The sequence below is a fragment of the Macaca thibetana genome, chromosome 16 (genome assembly GCF_024542745.1).
Source record: "Macaca thibetana thibetana isolate TM-01 chromosome 16, ASM2454274v1, whole genome shotgun sequence".
NCBI lineage: Eukaryota > Metazoa > Chordata > Mammalia > Primates > Cercopithecidae > Macaca > Macaca thibetana.
In genome coordinates this window covers 54,392,326-54,412,869 of record NC_065593.1, presented here as the reverse complement: position 1 = coordinate 54,412,869, position 20,544 = coordinate 54,392,326, and positions in this window count along the sequence as shown.

Below are 20,544 nucleotides of genomic sequence, written 5' to 3'. Positions count from 1 at the left end.
AAAGAACTGAGTCTCCTCATTGAATGATGGGGAAGCTGAGGCCTGGGGAAGGGACATGACTTGACCATGGCAAGTCAGAGTCAGTCCAGGAGCCGGTTTCTCCCTGAGTGGAATCTCCTGGGCCTGGCTCCAAGGTTGGCAGCAGGCAGGGATTACAGTTAGCACATGCAGATCCCCAGGTGGATCCCACAGAGCACAAGGGTGGACAGACAGCCTCCCAACCCAGGAGGCCGGGGCCAAGCCACAGCTTCCAGAGACGGAGTGATTTCCTGCCACTCGGCCCCTGGGCTCACAGCAGCTGCTCCCTCGTCTAATAAATGGCCCTGGTCCTCGGTCCTTGATGAAGGGGGATCAGGAGCCGTTGCTCTGCTTGAGTCTCTGAGTCTCTGTGGAGCTTTCCATTAAGTAGGGGCAGCCAGGAGGGGTCAGGAGGGGCCGAGGCAGCACGCAGGGCCTACATGCTGAGAACTGCACCCCCTTCCCACTTCTCAGCCTCCTTTCTGCCCTGGCCATTTCTTTCTTTCTCTCTCTCTCTCTTTTTTTTTTGAGATGGAATTTTGCTCTTGTCGCCCAGGCTGGAGTGCAATGGCGTGATCTCGGATCACTGCAACCTCCACCTCCCGGGTTCGAGCAATTCTCCAGCCTCAGCTTCCCGAGTAGCTGGAATTACAGGCATCTGCCACCACGCCCAGCTAATTTTTGTGTTTTTAGTAGAAACAGGGTTTTACCAGGTTGGCCAGGCTGGTCTCGAACTCCGACCTCAAGTGATCCTCCCACCTCGGCCTCCCAAAGTGCTGGGATTACAGGCATGAGCCACCGTGCCTGACCTGCCCTGGCCATTTCTTAACTCCTTCTTTCCTCCTCCCCTTGCTCCCAGCCTCTGCCTCGTCTCTGCCCTTCCAGGCCTCCTCTCCCTCCCCTCTCTCCTCCTTCCTCTGAAGTGAAGAAAATTCTTCCCATCCCAACTCTAGTGCAGCTGGGCAGTACTGGCTGGTAGGAGTCGATAGGGTCTGGTGAGAAGGAGAGGGACAGGTCTAGACACCCAACAGCTCAACCACTGGCCAACTGGACAAGTCCTAGGAGCTGGAGGAGGTTCAGATTAGTTCCATCCAGTGCCAAGGAAATCTAGCTGTAGCCAGCAGCCAACTGAAGAGCTGCTGGTGACACACAAGGGTCCAGCAGGAAGTGACATGATGATCAGTGATTGGGGGATCCTTGTTGGATAGACAGGCAGTGGAGAATGGTTAGGGACAGGTAATCTGGGGTGGTCCACTAGGGGAGGTCTGTTGGGAAGGTCATTATTGGATGTTGGTTGTAGCGATCTCGGTGATGGGTGGTCATGCCAGGCAGTTGGTTCTGGTTGTCCTTCCGTACTACTGTTGGGCTATCAAGCTGATCAGTAGATGGTTGGGGAGACATTACACTGTTGGCTGGGCCTGGGATATCATTGTTAGGAGGTTGGGTTGGGTCAGTGTGTTGTCAGTACTTTGGCAGATGATCAGTCTTGGCTAGGCAGTGTTAAGAGGTTGATGTTGGGTCGTCAGTGTTTAGAGGCTGGGATAAGGGGGTCAGTCCCCACATCTCTAAGGCATGACACCCCCTCCCCCACTCTGAATGGGGCTTGAAGGGCTCAAGCAGCTCTGAGCTCAGCCCCAGGTTCCCTGCCCTCATGTCTTCCTCCAGGCTCAGGCTATCCTCCTTGCTCAGCTAAAGTAAAGCTGTCCGGAGGCAGAGGTGGAGGCTTGGTCTCCTGGGATCCTGGCAGGCTGGAAGGCAGGGCCAGGTCCCTAGAAGTGCTGCATGGGACATGGGGGATGTAGTGGGCAAGAAGCTGAAGTACTTAGGGATGCAGCAAAGCTCCGCAGCGGGGATGCGGCCTGCGAGGCCAGGATGCTCATTGATGAATCGATTCCCATTATTGATGCTGCTTGGAGAAGTTTTGAAAGACGGAGCTGAGGGAGAGGATAGGGGTATCTTGGAGAAAGCCATGGCCCAGCCTGGCCACTCAGAATACAAATGAGATCGCCTGCTCGTCTGCCAGGCCCTTCACAGCTGCCCCCTGTAGGGCTGGTCGGAGCTGGGGGCCTGCACCCGGGCATGCGGTGAGCTGCAGATGTGGGAGTACCCCAGCACTGGGCAAGTAGCAGAGTTGCAGACAGATGAGCGGGAGCATTGGATTTCCATGGGACAGTCACAGGGAGATGGATTTTGGCTTCCTCTGAGGACAGTTTCTCCAGGAGCAGGTCGTTCTCCACAAGAGAGAGCTTCCCTACTTCAAGAGGCAGTGTGTCCCAGCAGAGCCTAGAAGACCCCCTCTCAAGAAAGATGGCCTTTGAGGCACCCCTCTCCCCCAGCCCTGCCACTATATTGTCATGAGGGTCCCATTGGTGGTGTGAGTGGTAGGAAAGGTTCATACCCAGCCAGGGGCCTATGGATGCTCACTACGAAAGGACAGAGGGTAGCTGCTCTGACAACCATTGCTAAGGGGCCAGGCAGAGGGAAGGGGGCCACTTGGGCAGAGCTGAACCCATCCAATAGCACATCACTGCAAGGGAAGTCTCATGGGTCCCCAGGCAGGAGCCGGGAAGGGACAGGATAACTCATTGCTGTGAGATGGGGATGGAGTGGGGGTAGGGGGGATGTTTCAGGATGGAGCCAATGCTGGAGCTGCTGTGACCATCAGATCACAGGGATAGAGGCTGGAGGGGGCCTCTGATGGGGGAGACACAATCTCAGCCTTAGGTGAATGTTTACTCTGATGGAGGAGACTCAATCACTGTCCTGGAAGCTCTAATGTGATAAGAGTCCTTGCTTTGGGAAGCCCTCAAATCTAAAGTGGGAGGCAGTACCTGCCTTGAGAGTGTCCATTGCTTGGAGGAAAACAAGAGGCAGGCTGTCCTGATTGAAGCAGATGTGCCAGTGAGACAGGACCTGAGATGGGAGGCAGGAATGTGGAGGCCAACACAGCCCCAAGTCTGCAGCTGAGATGGACTGAGACCCAGGCATGCTGACTTCCAGATTCAAATTCTCAGGGTTGATCTAAATTCACTCCCACTGGCTGTGACACAGCCTGCCCCACCTTCTATGTGTGCTGCTCTGGGCTCCACTAGGCTTCTGATGAATTACTGGAGATACTCAAACCAGCAGAAGGCCAGGGCTGCTGTTCCCTGGCAGACAGGTGGAGCTCTCCAGGTGGGCCTCCCCTCTACTGTGCACATAACACGCACACCACGCACACCATGGCCTCCTCCAGTTGGGGCTGGCCTTATCTACATCGCCACCCTTCACCCAAGCACGCATCCACAGGAAGTCTCCAGGGGGACTTAGGCTCAGAAGATGATCCAAGCTCCTTCTGTATCAGGCTTGAATTCTCTGCGTAGTTGTGCCAACAACTTGCTGTGTGAATTTAGACAAGTCTATTTCCCTCTGTCCCTCTGGACAATGAATGGGCTAGGCCCAATGGCCTCCCAGGTCCCTGCAAGCACTGAGCCCTTCTGAGCAGGAGCGATTAACAGCAGTCTCTGCTTGAGGCTCTGCCATTTAGCAACACATGACTTCAGGCAATGATTTAGCCTCCTGGAGCTTCAGTTTCCTGTAAAATGGGCACAAGAAAAAAAATAATGTTCCCAAAAGCTGAACCTGCCTCCTGGGACTGTTGGGAAGATTCAGTGAGACAAAGCCAGTAAAGTGCTTGACACAGTGCCTGGCAAATAGTACATGCTTGATAAATGCCACCTATGGCCACTGTTATGATTATTTTCCTCTTTTGTAGCCCCTCTCTGGACTCCATTCCCCCTTCTGTAGGCATCTATGGCCTTCTGCCCAATTCTTGTCCCATTGGATCAGCTCCCACACAGCCCACTACCCCATTTCTGTAAGTACCACCTTCCCCCAGCCCCGCTTCCCAGGGACAAAGCTTCACAGTCCCCTCCCTATACCTCGTAACCACTGAGAGGGCCCTCCCATCTCAGCCCCCATCTCCTGCAATTATGTAGAGCAAACAAGAGCAGCTGATGGGGAGGGAGTTGCTATTAGCTTAACCTTTCGGGACTGGAGCTGCTGGGATGAGATGGGGAGGCCACGGGGAGGGGCTTCTGAAGCAGGTGGAGCTGGGGGAGGGAGGCAGAGGAAAGGAGGTGGAGGGGGTTGCTCGCTATGAGCCTCCAATGGCTAGGATGCGGGCCCAGAAAAAGCAAGAAAAGGAACAGAATGAAAGGAAGTCATACAAGTGGAATTAAGGAGACTAGAACAAAAAAACAGGCATGGAAGAAGTGAGAGACAGAGGAAAGGCTGGGAAAACAAAGCTCCAGATAGCTGTGCAGAGAGCTTCTTGTCCTGTTTGTCGTACCACCCAGCCCCTTGCACCCAGTAAGGTGGGATGTGAAAAGCATTAGAAAGCCTTACTGTGCTTGACACTGTAGAGAATCACAGAATGAAGATTACCCGAGCTGCAAGAGACCTCCGAGCTCTCAGACACCACCTGACCCAGCTCTCTCATATTACAGATGGAGAAACCAAGGCCTAGAGAGAGCTTTGCCTTTCCCAAGACTCAGTGAATGTTGGCAGGAACTGGATGAACATTCAGGCCCCTGACTCTGTCCCTTCAACAGCTCGGGGCATACTAGTTCTCACTCAGCCAGAGCTGGGTGGGCTAGTAAGGTCCCCAGCCTGGAGGGACTCAGATCCAGTGAGAGTGACCCACGTAAATAAGGAAATGACACATAGGAGCGAGAGTCCCATAAAGAGAGTTCCCACCAGGTACCACACACAATAGCTTTCTTTGGTAAATTAATTAATTAATTTGTTTATTTATTTAGAGATGGAGTCTTGCTCTGTTGCCCAGGCTGGAGTGCAGTGGCACTATCTTGGCTCACTGCAACCTCTGCCTCCCGGGTTCAAGCAACTCTCCTGCCTCTATCTCCACCTCCCGAGTAGCTGAGACTGCAGGCATGCACCACCACTCCCGGTTACTCTTGTATTTTTAGTAGAGACGGGGGTTTCACCATCTTGGCCAGGCTGGTCTTGAACTCCTGACCTCAGGTGATCCCCCCTCTTGGCCTCCCAAAGTGCTGGGATTACAGGCATGAGCCACCATGCCTGGCTGATAAATTTTATTATTATTAAAGTGTGTTGATACCTGCAGTGAACAAATATCTCCTGTGTGAATCAGGAAGGCTTCAGGGAGGAGGTGACTTTGATCTAGGGCTTAAAGGATGAACTGGAGGAAACTGAGCATTGCAGTTTTCCCAACAGAGCCAAGATAAGGTGCTGGGAGAAGCTGGCGGTTCAGAGGGGCTCTGACTGTCCCTCCCATTCCCCTTCACTTCGGGTTCTGGGAGGGAGGATGAACCAGGTGTGCAAGGGGGTGGAGAGGGACTTTTTCCTCTTGAGGTGGAGGGGTGATAGGTAAGGTTGGTCTTGTGCAGTTGGTCAGGCGCTGCGGAGGGAGTGGCCGACGGTGGTCAGGTACCGAAAGGAGGTTCCTGCCTATCTTTCTTCCCCCATGTCTCTGTTTCTCTCATCCCCACCTCAAGTGGGCTAGCCAGGAGAGGGGACAAGTGGGACTCCGAGATCTTCGGGAGGCCTGGATGAGAGCCCCTTGGCCTGACCTCCACTGGGCCAACCACCAGGACTCACTGTACCCCTTCATCCCCCATCCCACTCAGGGGGCTGAGGGAAACAACAAGGATGGTGACAGTTGAGGGGGGAAGGCCCGACTCATACTTAGCCCACAGCCTCAGCGAGACGGCAAGGAATATTTTTAGGAGCTCATTAAACAGGGAAGAAAGAAAAGGAAGGGAAGGAAGGAAGACGAGGATTATGCATTATTTTTCATCCAAGTGACAGCTCTGAGCATCTCCACCGGAACTGTCATGAAAAAGAAATGGCATGTCTAATATTATTACAGAACCAGTGTGAGTGCGTGTGTGTGCATGCGTGTGTGCCACCAGTGTGCAACTCTGGGGTGGGGGCCCACAGGTGAGCCCATGCGGGTGGCACTGGGTGAGGGTGCTTGTGTGCGCAGCTGCATGTGAGCACCAGGAGGCTGGGACTGCAACTGTGGGAGAAACTGCGAAACTGTGTGTAATGGGCCGTGCAGACCGCGTCCAACTCTGTGTAATTGGGTGTATGTAACTCTGGGTGCGTGAGACATCACTGGAAAGCCTGAAGGGGGGCACAGTCACAGGTGAGGGAGCAGCCAGCATGCGTGGCTATAGGAGGTGCACAAATAGGAGGTGGAGAGTAGGTGCAAAGGGGCTTCCGGCTCAACCCCCAGGAGGCAGTGGGGAAATGAAAGTGGGCAAATGGGGACACTGGGCCCACCTGTCCTTGTGCTGAAGGGGAACAGTGGCCAGAGGTCCCCCTTCCCACTCACACGCACACCATCCCCTCGTCTGCCCTGGCTGACTGTGGGGTGGGAAGGGCATGGTCCTGCTGATGTGAGTTCAAAGTTCTCTTCAATTGAGCTTGATTTGGTAGGAGCTTAATAAAGATGATCACATTGAATTTCCAGAACACGCTGGTGAGGTAGGTAACTATTACTATTCCCATCTGATGAGCAAAGTGTGCTTGAAAGTCCAGTTCAAAACTTCACTGATATCATGGAAGCCAGTAGGAAGAAAAGCTGAGGTTTGTGTTTATTTTGTATAATTAAATTAAATTAATTAATTTATTTCTTTATTTTTGAGACAGGGTTTTGCTTTGGTGCCTAGACTGGAGTGCAGTGGCTCAATAACGGCTCACTGAGGTCTGGACCTCCTGGGCTTAGCAATCCCCTCTCCCCCAGTATCTGGGACAACAGGTGTGCAACACCATGTCCATATAATTTTTTTTTTTTTTTTTTTTTTTTTTTTTTTTTTTTTTTTTGAGACAGAGTCTTGCTCTGTCACCCAGGCTGGAATGCAATGGCCCGATCCCGGCCCACCGCAACCTCACCTCCTGGGTTCAAGTGATTCTTGTGCCTCAGCTTCCCAAGTCGCTGAGATTACAAGTGTGCATCACCACACTCGACTAATTTTTGTATTTATTTTTTGTAGAGGGGTTTCACCATGTTGGCAAGGCTGGTCTCGAACTCCTAACCTCAAGCAATGCGCCAGGCTTGGCCTCCCAAAGTGCTGGGATTACAGGCACCCGTCTCCGCGTTCTGCAGCACAGCTGAGATTTGCATCTGAGTCTCCAGGTGGCTTCTCAGGGTTGACAGAACTGAGCACCGGAAAGGAGGTTAGTGAGGGAGGCTGGAGGGTTGGGAGCCTTACCAGGGGTTCTGTGGGGCGGGTCTAGGGGGCCTGTCTAGATGGCAGGTGCTGGTGCGTGGGAAAGAGAAGCCGAGGGCCCTGGATAGCTGTGGGGACGGGCCGGTGCTGACCAGCCCAGCGCGTTGAGATTCGCTTCTGTCAGCGTCAAACTGCAGCGCAGGCCCTGCCGACTCGGTAACTAAAGCCAGCCTCGTAAGTGGCTAATTGATTTCTGTTCCCTGATTAAATGTGCAGCACTTTACATGGCAGCAGAAGGAGGTCAGCGCTCCCCCCACTTCTCCAGCGCCGCGTGCGGAGAGACAAAGAAATTGATTTTCCAATCGATGCTCTGAGCAATGATTAAATGTTCTCTGCACAGCGGGCCTAATGAGTCCCCAAGGGGCGTGCCGGCCCTTTAATTAGAGACTCCCACGGGGGCCTGGGATGGGGGCTGCCCTGGAGTGAGGGGGTCCAGTCAGGGAGGAGGCCCCATCCCCAGGGATCGGTGGCCTGGGCCTCTGAGAGATACTGTCTGGGGGCCCCTCGGTATAGAGACACAGCGGAGGGGTCCCTGGGCAGGGGGACCCCATAGAGTAGCTCCTGGGCTGAGAGGTCCCGTGGAGGAGCCCCTGATCTGAGCCCTCGAGGAAGAACCTGGGCTACAGGAATGGAGGCTGGAGGCCCCCAAGTGAATGCACAGATTCACCCACGTGAGCATGAGCCAGGTCTGCACCCCCTCGCCCCAACCAGAGGACAAACTCAGGCCAAGGCCTCCCTGTCCTCTGCCCACCAGCATCCAGGCAGCCAGCAGTCCTCTCTGTCAGTTCAGCTTCCCCATTGGCGGCGGCGGCGGCGGCGGAGACCCAGACAGGAAATGAATCCCCTGTAAGCGGCTGCTGCGTTCTCCTCACCCAGCTGCCCCATTGGAGAAGCCTACTGAAGACTTTAGAAATTCAAATGAGGCTCTCGGGGGAGAGCGGGTCTTAAACATTCCCCTGCGAAGGCGGCTTTATTGAAGGAATAAACTATATTTGCAAAGTAAGATATTGAGGCTGTCAGTTTCTCTTAGGGATATAATGAGATCCTGGGAGGGAGGGAGGCCGGCAGGATGGAGCTCCCAAGGGCGGGAGCCCCAGCGAGGAGCTGGAGTGAGATGCCCCGCTGGGCCAGGCGGAGCCCCGCCCCACTGCTACTAGCGCCACTAGGAGCCTAACATCCCCCTCAATCCACCATCCCACCTCCCCTGGTCAGAGCTGCTAAGGGATGGAGGCCTGTGTGGAGGCAGGAAGATAGAATGGCTCTGCCAAGCCCTAGAAACCCCAAGACAGTGGAGCCCCTGAAAGTCTCCCGCCCAACTTACCCACCAGCTCTGCCCCATGGAGGGAGCTCTGCTCAGGAGACAGGAAGAGAGAGCAGGGATGGAGCTGAGACTCTGATGTTGGGCTGTGGCTGAGTCTGGGCTCTCTTAATTTTTTATTTTTATTTATTTTTTATTTTTATTTTTTGAGAAGCCGTCTTGCTCCGTCACCAGGCTGGAGTGCAGTGGCGCGATCTTGGCTCACTGCAATCTCTGCCTCCCAGATTCAAGCAATTCTCCTGCCTTAGCCTCCTGAGTAATGGGGATTATAGGCGTGTGCCACCACACCCAGCTAACTTTTGTATTTTTAGTAGAGATGGGGTTTCACCATGTTGGCCAGGACAGTCTCGATCTCCTGACCTCGTGATCCACCTGCCCCAGCCTTCCAAAGTGCTGGGATTATAGGCTGAGCCACTGTGCCCAGCCAATTTTTATTTTTTTAAAAATAGAGATGTGTTCTTGCTATGTTGCCCAGGATGGTCTCAAACTCCAGGGCTCAAGCAATCTTCCCACCTCAGCCTCCCAAAGTGCTGGGATTACAGGTGTGAGCCACGGTGCCTGACCAAGGTTCTGCTATTTTGTGAGCTGTATGACCTTGGGCACATTATTTAACCTCTCTGTGGCTCTGCTATCTCATCTCTAAAATATTAGTACCTATCTCATGATTGTTGGAAGGATTAAATGAGTTATTACATGGAAGGTGCTTAGCATGTACCTATTTTATGGGTGATGCTCAATAAATAGCTTTTATTAAAGAGTTGGGGTCAGGAGACAGGCATGGTGACTCACACCTGTAATCCCAGCAATTTGGGAGGCTGAGGTGGGAAGATCACTTGAGCCCAGGAGTTTGATACCAGCCTGAGTAATCAGCAAGACCCCATCTCTACAAAAAATTAAAACATTAGCCAGGCATGGTGGTGTGTGCCTACAGTCCTACCTACTTGGGATGTTGAGGTGGGATGATCACCTGAGCCCAAAAGTTCAAGGCTACAGTGAGTTATCATCATGCCACTGCACTCCAGCCTGGGTGACAGAGCGAGACCCTGTCTCAAAACAAAGCAAAACAAAACAAAAAAAAGAGTTGGTGGGGAGACATAGAGGAAGGTAGTAACCCGTCAACCTCCCCTCCATCCAGGAGTTCCTATCCAACTCTGACCATCCCAGAGTACTGAAACAGGAAAAGTTCCCTTGTCCCCGTCACAGGGAGTGACAGGGGGATTGGCAGTGCCCTGCCCTGCTACTCAAACCTCTAGGGGAACATACAGATGGGCTTCGACCCCATGGCAGTGTCTAGGGGTGAATGCTTACAGTTCCTGAAGCCCTAGTGGGCATGTGTTACCATGTGCTCTTTTAGTTTTGCCGTCTATAGATGACTTGTGTTAATCAGCTCAATTAGACCCTCTACCTTGTCGCAAGGACAGAGGGCTTTCTGTATCCCAGGGTTCTTTCCTTGGTGTACCAGAAGAATCAGATCACACATGGGCTTGGAGAAGGAGTGCAAGGTTTCATTGAGTGGAAGTAGCCCTCAGCAGATGGGGGAGCCAGAAGGGAAATGGTTTTCCCCTGCAGTTGGGCCACTTCCCTCTGATTTCCCAGCCAAACTTTGCCTCAGCCAAACTCTGCCTAGTTCAGCTGGCCGATGGTCTATGACCTGCCATCATGCCAGGGCCTGTCGGTGCATTCCTTTCAACATCCAGCCACCCGTGTGCTCCTCCTCTGACATGCTCCCCTTGATGTCCAGCCACCTGTGTGTGTGCCTGCTAGGATTTGGGGGTTTTTATAGGCACAGGGTGGGAGCATGGCAGGCCAGGGTGGTCTTGGGAAATGCAACATTTGGACAGGAATATCTGTCCTCACCTAGATCCATGGGGGTGGAGCCCTAGCCAGGAACCACGCCCTTCTCTACCCAGCACTTTCCTTAACTGCCTCTGTATCATTTAAAGGGACCACCCTCTTCCCTTCCCAGCACTTTCCTTCCATATCAGTACCACTACCACCTCTACCATTACTACTCTCACCACCACCACCACCATCACTACAACCAATATTACCACTATCACCATAACCAATACCACCACTACCACCATCACCACAACCAATACCACCACCACCATCACCACAACCAATACCACCACCTCCATCACCACAACCAATACCACCACCATTACCACAACCAATACCACCAGTTCCATCACCACTGCCATTACCACCATCACCACCACCATCATCATCATGACTCAGATTAGAGCCAGACACATAGCTTTGAGATAGGAGAAATGGTGCAGAGGGTTCAGAGGGAGCGGAACTGGGTGGGATGAGTCCAAGAAGGCTTCCTGGGGGAGGGGCTTGTGGACAATGTGGAGCCTGGGCACAATTTTTACTCTCTCTTCCTTTTTTCACTAACTGTTAGTGGGGTCAAGGTAGAGCTACTTTTTCCCCCTGCTCCCCCGCAGGAAACTAAGGTCTGAGACCGGAAAAGAACAAGGAGAGCAAGATGACTGGATCCCCAAGCTCACCACCTCAGAGCTCAGATGGGGAGGAGATAGTAGAGGAATGCCAGCCCCGTCACCCCACCTCAGTGCCAGTCAGAGCTGCCGCAGCATGGTGCTCAGGCTAAGGGAGGCCCAGAGCCAGATCTGGAAGAGAAGGTGTCAGGTTTAATGGGCTGGCCAGGGCCAGCCTGTCTGTCACTCTCACTCTGAGGCTGGAGGGGAGATTGGAGTTGACAGTGTTCAGGGGCAGGAGGACAGCAGATCCAGAGCCTGTCCCAGGGACCTGAGGAGGTCTGGCTCTGGGCCTCTGTCGTGGCTGTGAGCCTCCACAATGCACTGGTGGTCCTTCTAGCCTTCTCAGTAATACCCCCAGCCCTTGTTGATGAGACGGCTGCTGAGACCTAGGAGTGCAGATGAAATGGCCAGGCTCTGCTTCTAACTGCTGCATGACTTTAGGTAAATTACCTGACCTCTCTGGATCTCCATTTCCTCTACTGTGAAATGTGGGTGGCATCATGATGGCATAGAAAAGAAAGGTAGACTAGAAGTTAAAGGACCCAGGTTTTAAATACCTCTCCATAGGCCAGGTGCGGTGGCTTACATCTGTAATCCCAGCACTTTGGGAGGCTGAGGCAGGTGGATCACTTGAGGTCAGGAGTTCGAGACCATCCTGGCCAACATGGTGAAACCCTATCTCTACTAAAAATACAAAAATTAGCCGGGCATGGTGGCAGGCACCTGTAATCCAATCTACTCTGCAGGCTGAGGTAGGAGAATCACCTGAACCCAGGAAGCGGAGGTTGTAGTGAGCTGAGCCGAGATCGTGCCACTGCATTCCAGCCTGGGTGACAGAGTAGGACTCTCTCAAAAAACAAAAACCAAACCAAACCAAACAAAACAAAACAAAACACCAGAAAAAAAACCTCTCTATGCCTCTGACCAGGTCATTTGATATTTGGTCTCAGTGTTCTTATCTGCAAAAGGAGATAGTAACCTCAGGGCATTATTGTGAAAAGGAGGTGAGCACCGTGGGCCTGGCACAAAGCTGGCCTTCAGAGATTCACTGAAATGGAGCCCTCTTCTAGCTCTCAAAATCTGAGCATGGGATTTTGAAATGAATTCCCAGCACCATCACCACCTCCATCATCTCTACCACCACCATCACTTCCATGGCTACCATCATGATCACCACCACTACCACCTCCATCACCACCACCATCACAATTATCACCTCCATTATCTACCTCCACCATCACCTCCATCATCACCACCAATACCATCATTACCACCACCACCTCCATCACTACCATCACCACCACCACCTCCATCACCATCTCCATCCCCACTACCATCACTACCACCTCCATCACCTCCATCTCTACCACCAGCTCTACCACCTCCATCACCTCCATTGTTACCACTATCTCTACCACCACCACCACAATTACCACCTCCATTATCTACCTCCACCATCACCTCCATCATCACCACCAATACCATCATTACCCACACCACCTCCATCACTACCATCACCACCACCACCTCCATCACCACCACCATCACTACCACCTCCATCACCTCCATCACCACCACCATCTCTACCACCTCCATCACCTCCATCACCACCACCAATACCATCATTACCACCACCACTACCACCTCCATCACCACCACCACCATTACCACCTCCACCATCTCTACCACCACCGTCATTTCCATCACCTCCATTGCCACCATCAATACCCTCATTACCAATACCACCTCCATCACCACCACTATCACTACCATCACCATCACCTCTATCATCTCTACCACAACCATCACCTCCATTAGTACTATCAATAAAGTCATTATCACCACCACCATAACTGCCCCCACCATCACCTCCATCACTGTCATCAATACCATTATTACTACCACCATTTCCATGACCACCACCACCAGCTCCATCACCACCACCACCACCGCCACCACCTCCTCCATCACTACCACCAATACCATTATTACTACCACCACCTCTATCACCACCATTGTCACCATCACCACCTCCATCACCACCATCAACACGACCAATACCATCATCACCACCACCACCTCCTCCATCACCACCACCAATATCATCATCACCACTGCCACCACTTCCATCACACCACTGTTACCACCACCATTCCATAACCACCAGACCCACAATATGCTTTTATAAACTTGAAATCCAGAGACAGAAGAAACAGAGTGAAGAAAAGGGCTGTTTCTCTGGAGTGTTCAAGTGGTTCAGGTGACAAATCCACACCTCTTCACCCTCTTCCCCTCAAATGAGAGGCCTCCCATAGAGCAGAACAGAATCAGATGCTTGGGAAGACAGCATAAAACATAGATTAATGGCACATGGAATGCTGGGTCCTCCCACACCCCCCATACCCCCTAAGCTTCCTTTCCCTGTCTGTGAGGAGAAACGCAGCATATATCACTGGCAAAGGGGCAGGGAAAGGTGCTAGCACTGGTCGAGGCCCTACTGTGTACCGGGCACCTTATTTGGTGATGTATATACTTAAAAAGCCAATGGTACCCTGGTGATGGGTATTACTTACTGCATTTCACAGAAAAGTAAACTGTGACTCAGAGATGAAGCAATTTCCCTAAGATCACCTGGCCAGTGATGTCCAAGCTGAGATTCAGTTTCACATTCATACATCCTCCCATTACCAGATGGCCTGATTTTTAAGGAAAGCGAACCTGCTGAGGCAGGAGAGGGATGGGAAGATGTTGATCTTGGAACGAGAGAAGAATTCTGGGTGATTTCCAAGTGTTCCGCTGGAAGAGCCCAGTGTCTGGGTCCCCAGGCTGGGCACTCCTCTGACACTGCTCTCTGGCCTCTTGGGGGAACCACATTTTGTTGTGCGTTTGTTTGGTTTTGATCAACTCTAAACACTATGTAAGCAAGAACCTTGTCTGGCTGTCTCACTGGCTCCCAGGATGCAGCTCAGGACCTGGCACTCGGATGAGCAATGGTTGTTGAGTAAATACATGAATGAACCTGTGAAAGCATGAATCAATCAGGACGTCAAAACCTGGACGGAAAGCTGCACTACTGATGAAAAAAAAAAAACACGAAAACAGCAGTCAATGCAACGTTCCCTGTTTTGTATTATGATTCCTTTTTTGCCTTACTGATTTTATAGAAATGGTTGTTCTCAGATTGCAGAGCACAAACTGGCTGATTGATGCCCCAGAACTAATACCCTGAGACAGACCTGAGGCGAGAAGGACGATTATTTAACACAGCACCCAGGGGCATGGGATGTTGGGTCATCATTCTTGTGCATGGTAAAGCAGATTAAATAAAAAGTTTATGCCCAAAACACACTGGGTTCCTCATAGTGGCTTCATTCCCCAATCCCCTCCTCAAGCCCCCTGTCTCATTCACCAGTTCCTTCCCTGTCTAGCAGGTCCTGGGTGGCTGGGAGCAGAGAGTTGGCTCATTTTCCCCAAGCCCAGCTTCAAGGTCCAGGGACCTGGGCAAGTCTGGTTAACACTGCCCGCCTTTTGGGGAAGGGGCCAGTGGGTCCCCTGCCCTCTACTGTGACACTGGGATGCAAGGGCAGCCAGGCCGATCCCTGGTTTCATCTGGGCCCCTGTGGGTGATGAGATGGGCAGTGATGGGTGAGCTGGCAGCCAGGCTGGAGTGGCATGGCCAGCTGCCCTGGGCACTATCTTCCCTGCTTGTCACCACTCCCGGCTGCCCAAGCAGCAAAGCAAAGCCACAGTGACAAGATCCAGAGGGGAAATGCTCTAGCTGGGGGTGGTGCTGGTCTCATAGCCACCGGAGCAGCAATGTGACAGCTTCTCATCTGGGTGGGGGGACCTCGGTTCCCACCCCTTCCCCCTCTGGCTCGACCCTTGTCAGTCTCTATTTCTTTGCCTTGCCCTTGTCTCTGCCTTGCTTCCACTCCAGGCTTCTATCAGCTCTGAATGGCCCTTGGTCCATGCCTCTCTCCCTCTCTCCTCCCTCTTCCTCACTCCCTGACTTCAGGACCTATTCCCTCTTGCTCCCTACAAGCATGCACACACACACACACACACACAAACACACACACACATGCATGTACGCGCACGCACGCTCTTATCCCACCTCAGACAGGAAACAGGACTTGCCCTCCCAGGACCTGTGTTAAGACCTATGGGGAGTGGCTGGAATCTGGGCCCCCAGTGGGTCTGTAAGCATGAGCTGGTGAATGTGCAAAGGTGTGAGCCTATGAGAGTGAGCGTCAACGTGGACGTGGGAGTTGGAGAGCGTGTGTGTACATGTGTGAGTGTGACACTGAAGTGTTGAAAGAGTAAGGGTGGGGGTCAGTGTGGCCTTGGCCACATGAGCACGCAGGTGAGTTGTGGTGAGGGCGGAAGGATGTGAGTGACCGGGTGTGGAAGCAGAGCCCAGGGCAGATGGACAAACGCATCCTTCAAGCTCGTGTCCCTGGATGTGGAGGCTGCTGGCCCCATACCCTGCTTGATCACCCCATCTTTGTCATCTTGGGCTCCCTCAAATCAGGCCAGGGTGTGGGAAGGGGGAGTGAAGCTGTTGAGCTCCGGGCAGGGCCTTGCCCGCTCCCTGGGCCTGTCAGCCACTGATCTGTTCTATGTTCCTATAAATATTTACAAATCCCAGCTGCTGAGGAGCAAGACATCGTCCGCCAGCTGGGGCTCCCAGCCTGGAAACTGGCGGGGAGGGAGCTAGCAAACGAGGAGCATGGGGGAGGGGAGGTGGGACCGCACTGGAGACTGGAGAGGCAGGCATCCGGGACTCCTGAGTTCTGCTCCTAGTTTTGCCAAAGGCTGGCCTCAGTGCTCGAGTATGTCTTCATCAGGAACTGTAGAGCCAGAAATACCTTCCGAGATAACGTGGAAACCTGCCCCACCCCTACCTGATAAGCACTCCCCACTTGACAGCCAACCTCCTGTCTTCTAGTCATATCTCTCAATTAGGGGCAAAGAGAGGGATCTTCTCGCCCTTTTTTTTTTTTTTTTTTTTTTTTTTTTTTTTTTTGTAGAGACAAAGTCTTGCCATGTTGCCCAGGCTGTGATCTCAACTCCTGGCTTCAAGCAATCCTCCTGCCTCTGCCTCCCAAAAGACTGGGATTACAAGGCTGAGCCACCGCACTCAGCCTCTTCTTACTTTTTACATGACACAGAAAATTCTCCTGGAGTCTCTGGAGGATATTACCTCTTTGAACTCAAAATCTTTCCCTGGACCCATGATCACTCCATCAGGCTCTTTCTAGATTGGAAGCTGGAGGACCTGCAGCTCAGTGACCCCCATCACAACAGCCCCCTCTGTAGCCCCTGATAGGAACCAAAGCATTTTTTTCTGGCCTCACCCCTACCCCCAGGCAGCCCTGTCACTTCTGGAGCTGGGCTGGTTGTGACAATCTGGAGGAGGGAGAGTTACATGACACCTGTGGGGAGGACTCACTCGCTCCAACCCCCGTCAACACTTGACCCAGGCTGGCGGTCAGACACCTGGAGAACCAGTCTCTGAGAGCTTCCTTTCTCAGGCAGAGGATGATTCTTGATTATCAGTCCTCTATCCCCAGTGCCCAGCACAGTGCCAGACACACCCCAGGCCCTTGGGCATTTATGTGGCGTCATTAGCCATATGCCTGGATTTCCAAAGCAAGCTTTCTCAATAGCACTTGGTGGCAAACTCCAACTCGTAGTCCCAGAAGGCATGTGCCTGAGGGATGGCACCACAACGCCCAGATGTCCTGGGCCTCCCAGCTCAGGCAAGCCCATCCCGGATGCAGGGACTCCTGACAGTGAGAGCCGAGATCTCTTTCCCTGTCTTGGCTGGAATTTCAGATTTATTAATGTTGAGCCCTCCTGGTCCCCAATGAGACTCCCCTTTGCCTTGCCCAGGCGGTGCCTATATCCTGGCCTAGGTTTTCCCAAGAAGTGACACCCTGGGAAGGACCTAGAGTGGGAGAGAAATCAGGCAAAGAGAACCCCATGACACTGAGGGGCTCGGGCTGCTGTGTGGGATACCCCCTGGAAATTTGCCCCTAGTGGGGCATCAAAGTCAGGCAGGCCAGGGTTGCTGCTCTGCCAGAGGCTGGAAGCCAGGACTGCGCTTCCTATCTTACTCTTGGGATCCAGGTCAGCTGTTTTCCCCCGGGTCGGGGAGTCTAACCCTCCCAATTTTATAAAATGAGAAGAAGAGCTGAGTCCATGCTCAGTCTGCCGTTTTTCTGAGTCCAGAGCTGTGATGAGGTGGAAAGGGAGAAGGCACAGGGCGGAACAAAGAAGGGGGTTCAGGGGCTAGGAGGTTTCTTTGGCAAAAGTCAACTGGCCTCACCACTGAGAAAACTCTGACCTTCTCAGCTGCCAGGGAGGAACAGCAGGGACTGGGGAGGAGGGAACAGGGAGAGGGGACAGCCTGATGTTCTGTGCTCTGGAAAGAGAAGTCTGATGATGGCAGTGGCATGGGAAGGGTTAAGAATATTCCTAAAATAGCCAAGCCAGAGCCTAAGCCAGCCGGCTAGTGCCTCTCCCGGAGAGCAGATCTATAGCGGGAAAAGTCAGCCCGATCTGTGCCCCCCTCCCCCGCCTGCTGCCTGCCTCCGGCTGCTAATTAAGCCTCCCACCCCACCCCCTCCACCAACCCTCCCATCCTAGTGGGGGCAGGGGTAGGAGTGACCAGAGGGGCCAAGTCTCCCCAAACGACAGGGAATTCCCCCTGAGACCAGGAGCCCTGTGGCCCAATAGCCCTCCATCCCCACCCCCGGCCAGGGTCAAGGATGGGGGTACATAGATGGACAGACAGGCAAGATGCAGGCCTGTGCATGGGAGCAAGGCTGCCAGGACAGAGCAGCCAAGTTCTCCTGCCCAGACACATGCTTGGTCAGCCTTGACTCGGGGGGGGGACCTCCAAGAAGCTCACCAAACATCAGCTTTTCCTAGCTCTGTGTCCCCCTCCGCTTAGGGCATCTTGGGATGAGGTTGGGGCAGGGATGAGGCAGGGGAGCCCCTCCAAAGAACAAACCACATCTCTGTTTCAGGGGCAGGCCCAGCTACATAACTTGTGGGACCCAGTGGGAACTGAAAATGTGGAGTTTGTTGTTCAAAAATCATTAAGAATCTCAAGGTGGTGATAGCAGAGCACTAAACCAAGTTCAGGTCCCTTTAGTGTGCGGGACCCTTGCCACCAGCAGGTGGCACATCTATGAAGCCAGCCCTGTACAGGAGTTCAGTTTAATGAACATTTACTAAGCACCCACTGCTCAGCTCTTCTGGCTCTGCCACACCGGAGACCCCCTCTCTGTCCCTGTCCTCAAATGTATGGAGATGAGGTACTCAAAGACCCCTCTCTGAACATGGAAGGGGGCTGGGCCACCACCCAACCCTGGCTGATTGGGGCCCTGCAAGGATACTGCTGCAGCCATAGTTCCAACCACACACCCAGCTGTTAGACCTCCCTGAGCCTCACCCTCCATGCCCACCCTCTGTGAGGAACTCCCCCGCTCCCCAAAGCACAGAGGCCAGCAATCGGGCCTCCTCCCCTCACCCTGGGGTCTCTCATCCATCCTGGACAGAGCCCCTGGGATCCCCATCTGGCTCTGCCTCAGATTGGTTCTATGACCTTAGGCAAGTTATTTCCCTCTCAGGACCTCAGTTTCCCCGTCTGTCAAAGGTGGGGTCTCTAAGACCTCTACGGACCTTAAGTCCTGTGACATCCTGAGGTGGGAAGAAGAAGGGACATTTTTCCTAGAAGGGACAGGGCTTCCAAAGAGAAAGCTTTCTGGGGAGCAGAAGACTTTCTCCCTGGTGCCCCCCTCCTCAGACCCAGAAATCAGGAAGATCAGCTGCTCCCAACTAGCTCTGGATCCTCTGCCTCCCCGCACCTCACCGTGGAGTGGGGGTGGGGGCTGGTGGGGCTGGAAGAGTCAAGGCCTGTGGGAGGGGGTGGGGAGGCTGCGGGCCATGCTGGCCAGGCGGGGCCTTCTCTGCCGCCTTTGCAGGAGGCTCAGCATAATTGCACCGCCTGTCACTCCTGCGGCCTGCTATCTGTCTCTCCAGCTGACCTGGCGCACCCGCCATTATATTGGTTCCTGTTGGGGCTGCGGAGCCTCATCACTTATACATGCAGCTGGGAGCTGCAGGCTGGGCTGAGGGGAGATGGCCCCTCCCCCGAGGTCTCTCCCTCCCTCCCGTGGGGCCTTTTCGGAGCTGTGTCTCTGGAACTGACTTTGGAATGGGCAGCAGGCAGCTGCCGGTCAGAATGGGTAGGGAGGACCCCCCAGGACCGGGCAGGTCCCTGGAACCCCCAGACACAAGGCTCAGGGTTCTCTGGTGAGAGAGGCATAAGAAAACCTGCCTGTGACCTGGATACTTGGGCTCTGCCACCTGAATCCCACTCTCTCCTCCTCAGAAGATGGGGCTGGGAAGAGAGGCCCCTGAACAAGGTCCCCTCATCAACCTCTGAGGCCTGGTCTGGACTCAGGAGTTCTGAGACCCAGCCTAGTTCAGCCCCCTGACCCCCACCCCAAATCGCAACTCAACTTCCATTCTCCCATACTTTCTCCCATACTTTCTGACCAAAGGCCCCTCTCCAAAAGGATGCTGAAATGATGGAGGGTTTTCATAAGAAGGATCTGGAAATGTCTGAACTCAAAAGTGATCTTGGGGTTTAAAATGGGCCGGGCATGGTGGCTCATGCCTGTAATCCCAACACTTTGGGAGGCCAAGGTGGGTGGATCACAAGGTCAGGAGACCGAGACCGTCCTGGCCAACATGGTGAAACCCCGACTCTACTAAAATACAAAAAATTAGCCAGGCATGGTGGTAGGCATCTGTAGTCCCAGCTACTTGGGAGACTGAGGCAGGGGAATCGCTTGAACCCAGGAGGCAGAGGTTGCAGTGAGCCGAGATCGTGCCACTGTGCTCCAGCCAGGCAACAGAGCAAGACTCTGTCTAAAAAAAAAATACACACACACACACACACACACACACATACATATATATATATACACACACACACACACACATATATATGGATGCCAGTGGTGAGCTGTCTTTAATGTAAGAAATACAGCCTCTCAGAGCCAGAAAATTACCCAGCCCAGAGAAAGAAATGGATGGGCGTCATGAGACATCCCCAAACACACATGGCAAACTGGTAGCCTCACTGGGCCTTGAGAGATGGTCTCTGCCTCCTGGTGCCCAGCTCCTCATCCTGCCCAAGCCAGGGCTGTAGACTGGTGGCTTCAACCAGAAAACAAAAATATACCCTTTACACTCCTGGGCCTTGACCCTAAAGTACCTTTTCTTGTCTTCCCCACCAGATGTGTGCCTGCTGGGCTAGGTAGAGTGGGGGTATGAAAAGCCCCCACCTGGGGTCAAACAGACCTGAGTTCCAATCCTGCTCTCCCTCTTACCAGCTGTATGATCCTGGGACAGTCACTGAACCTCT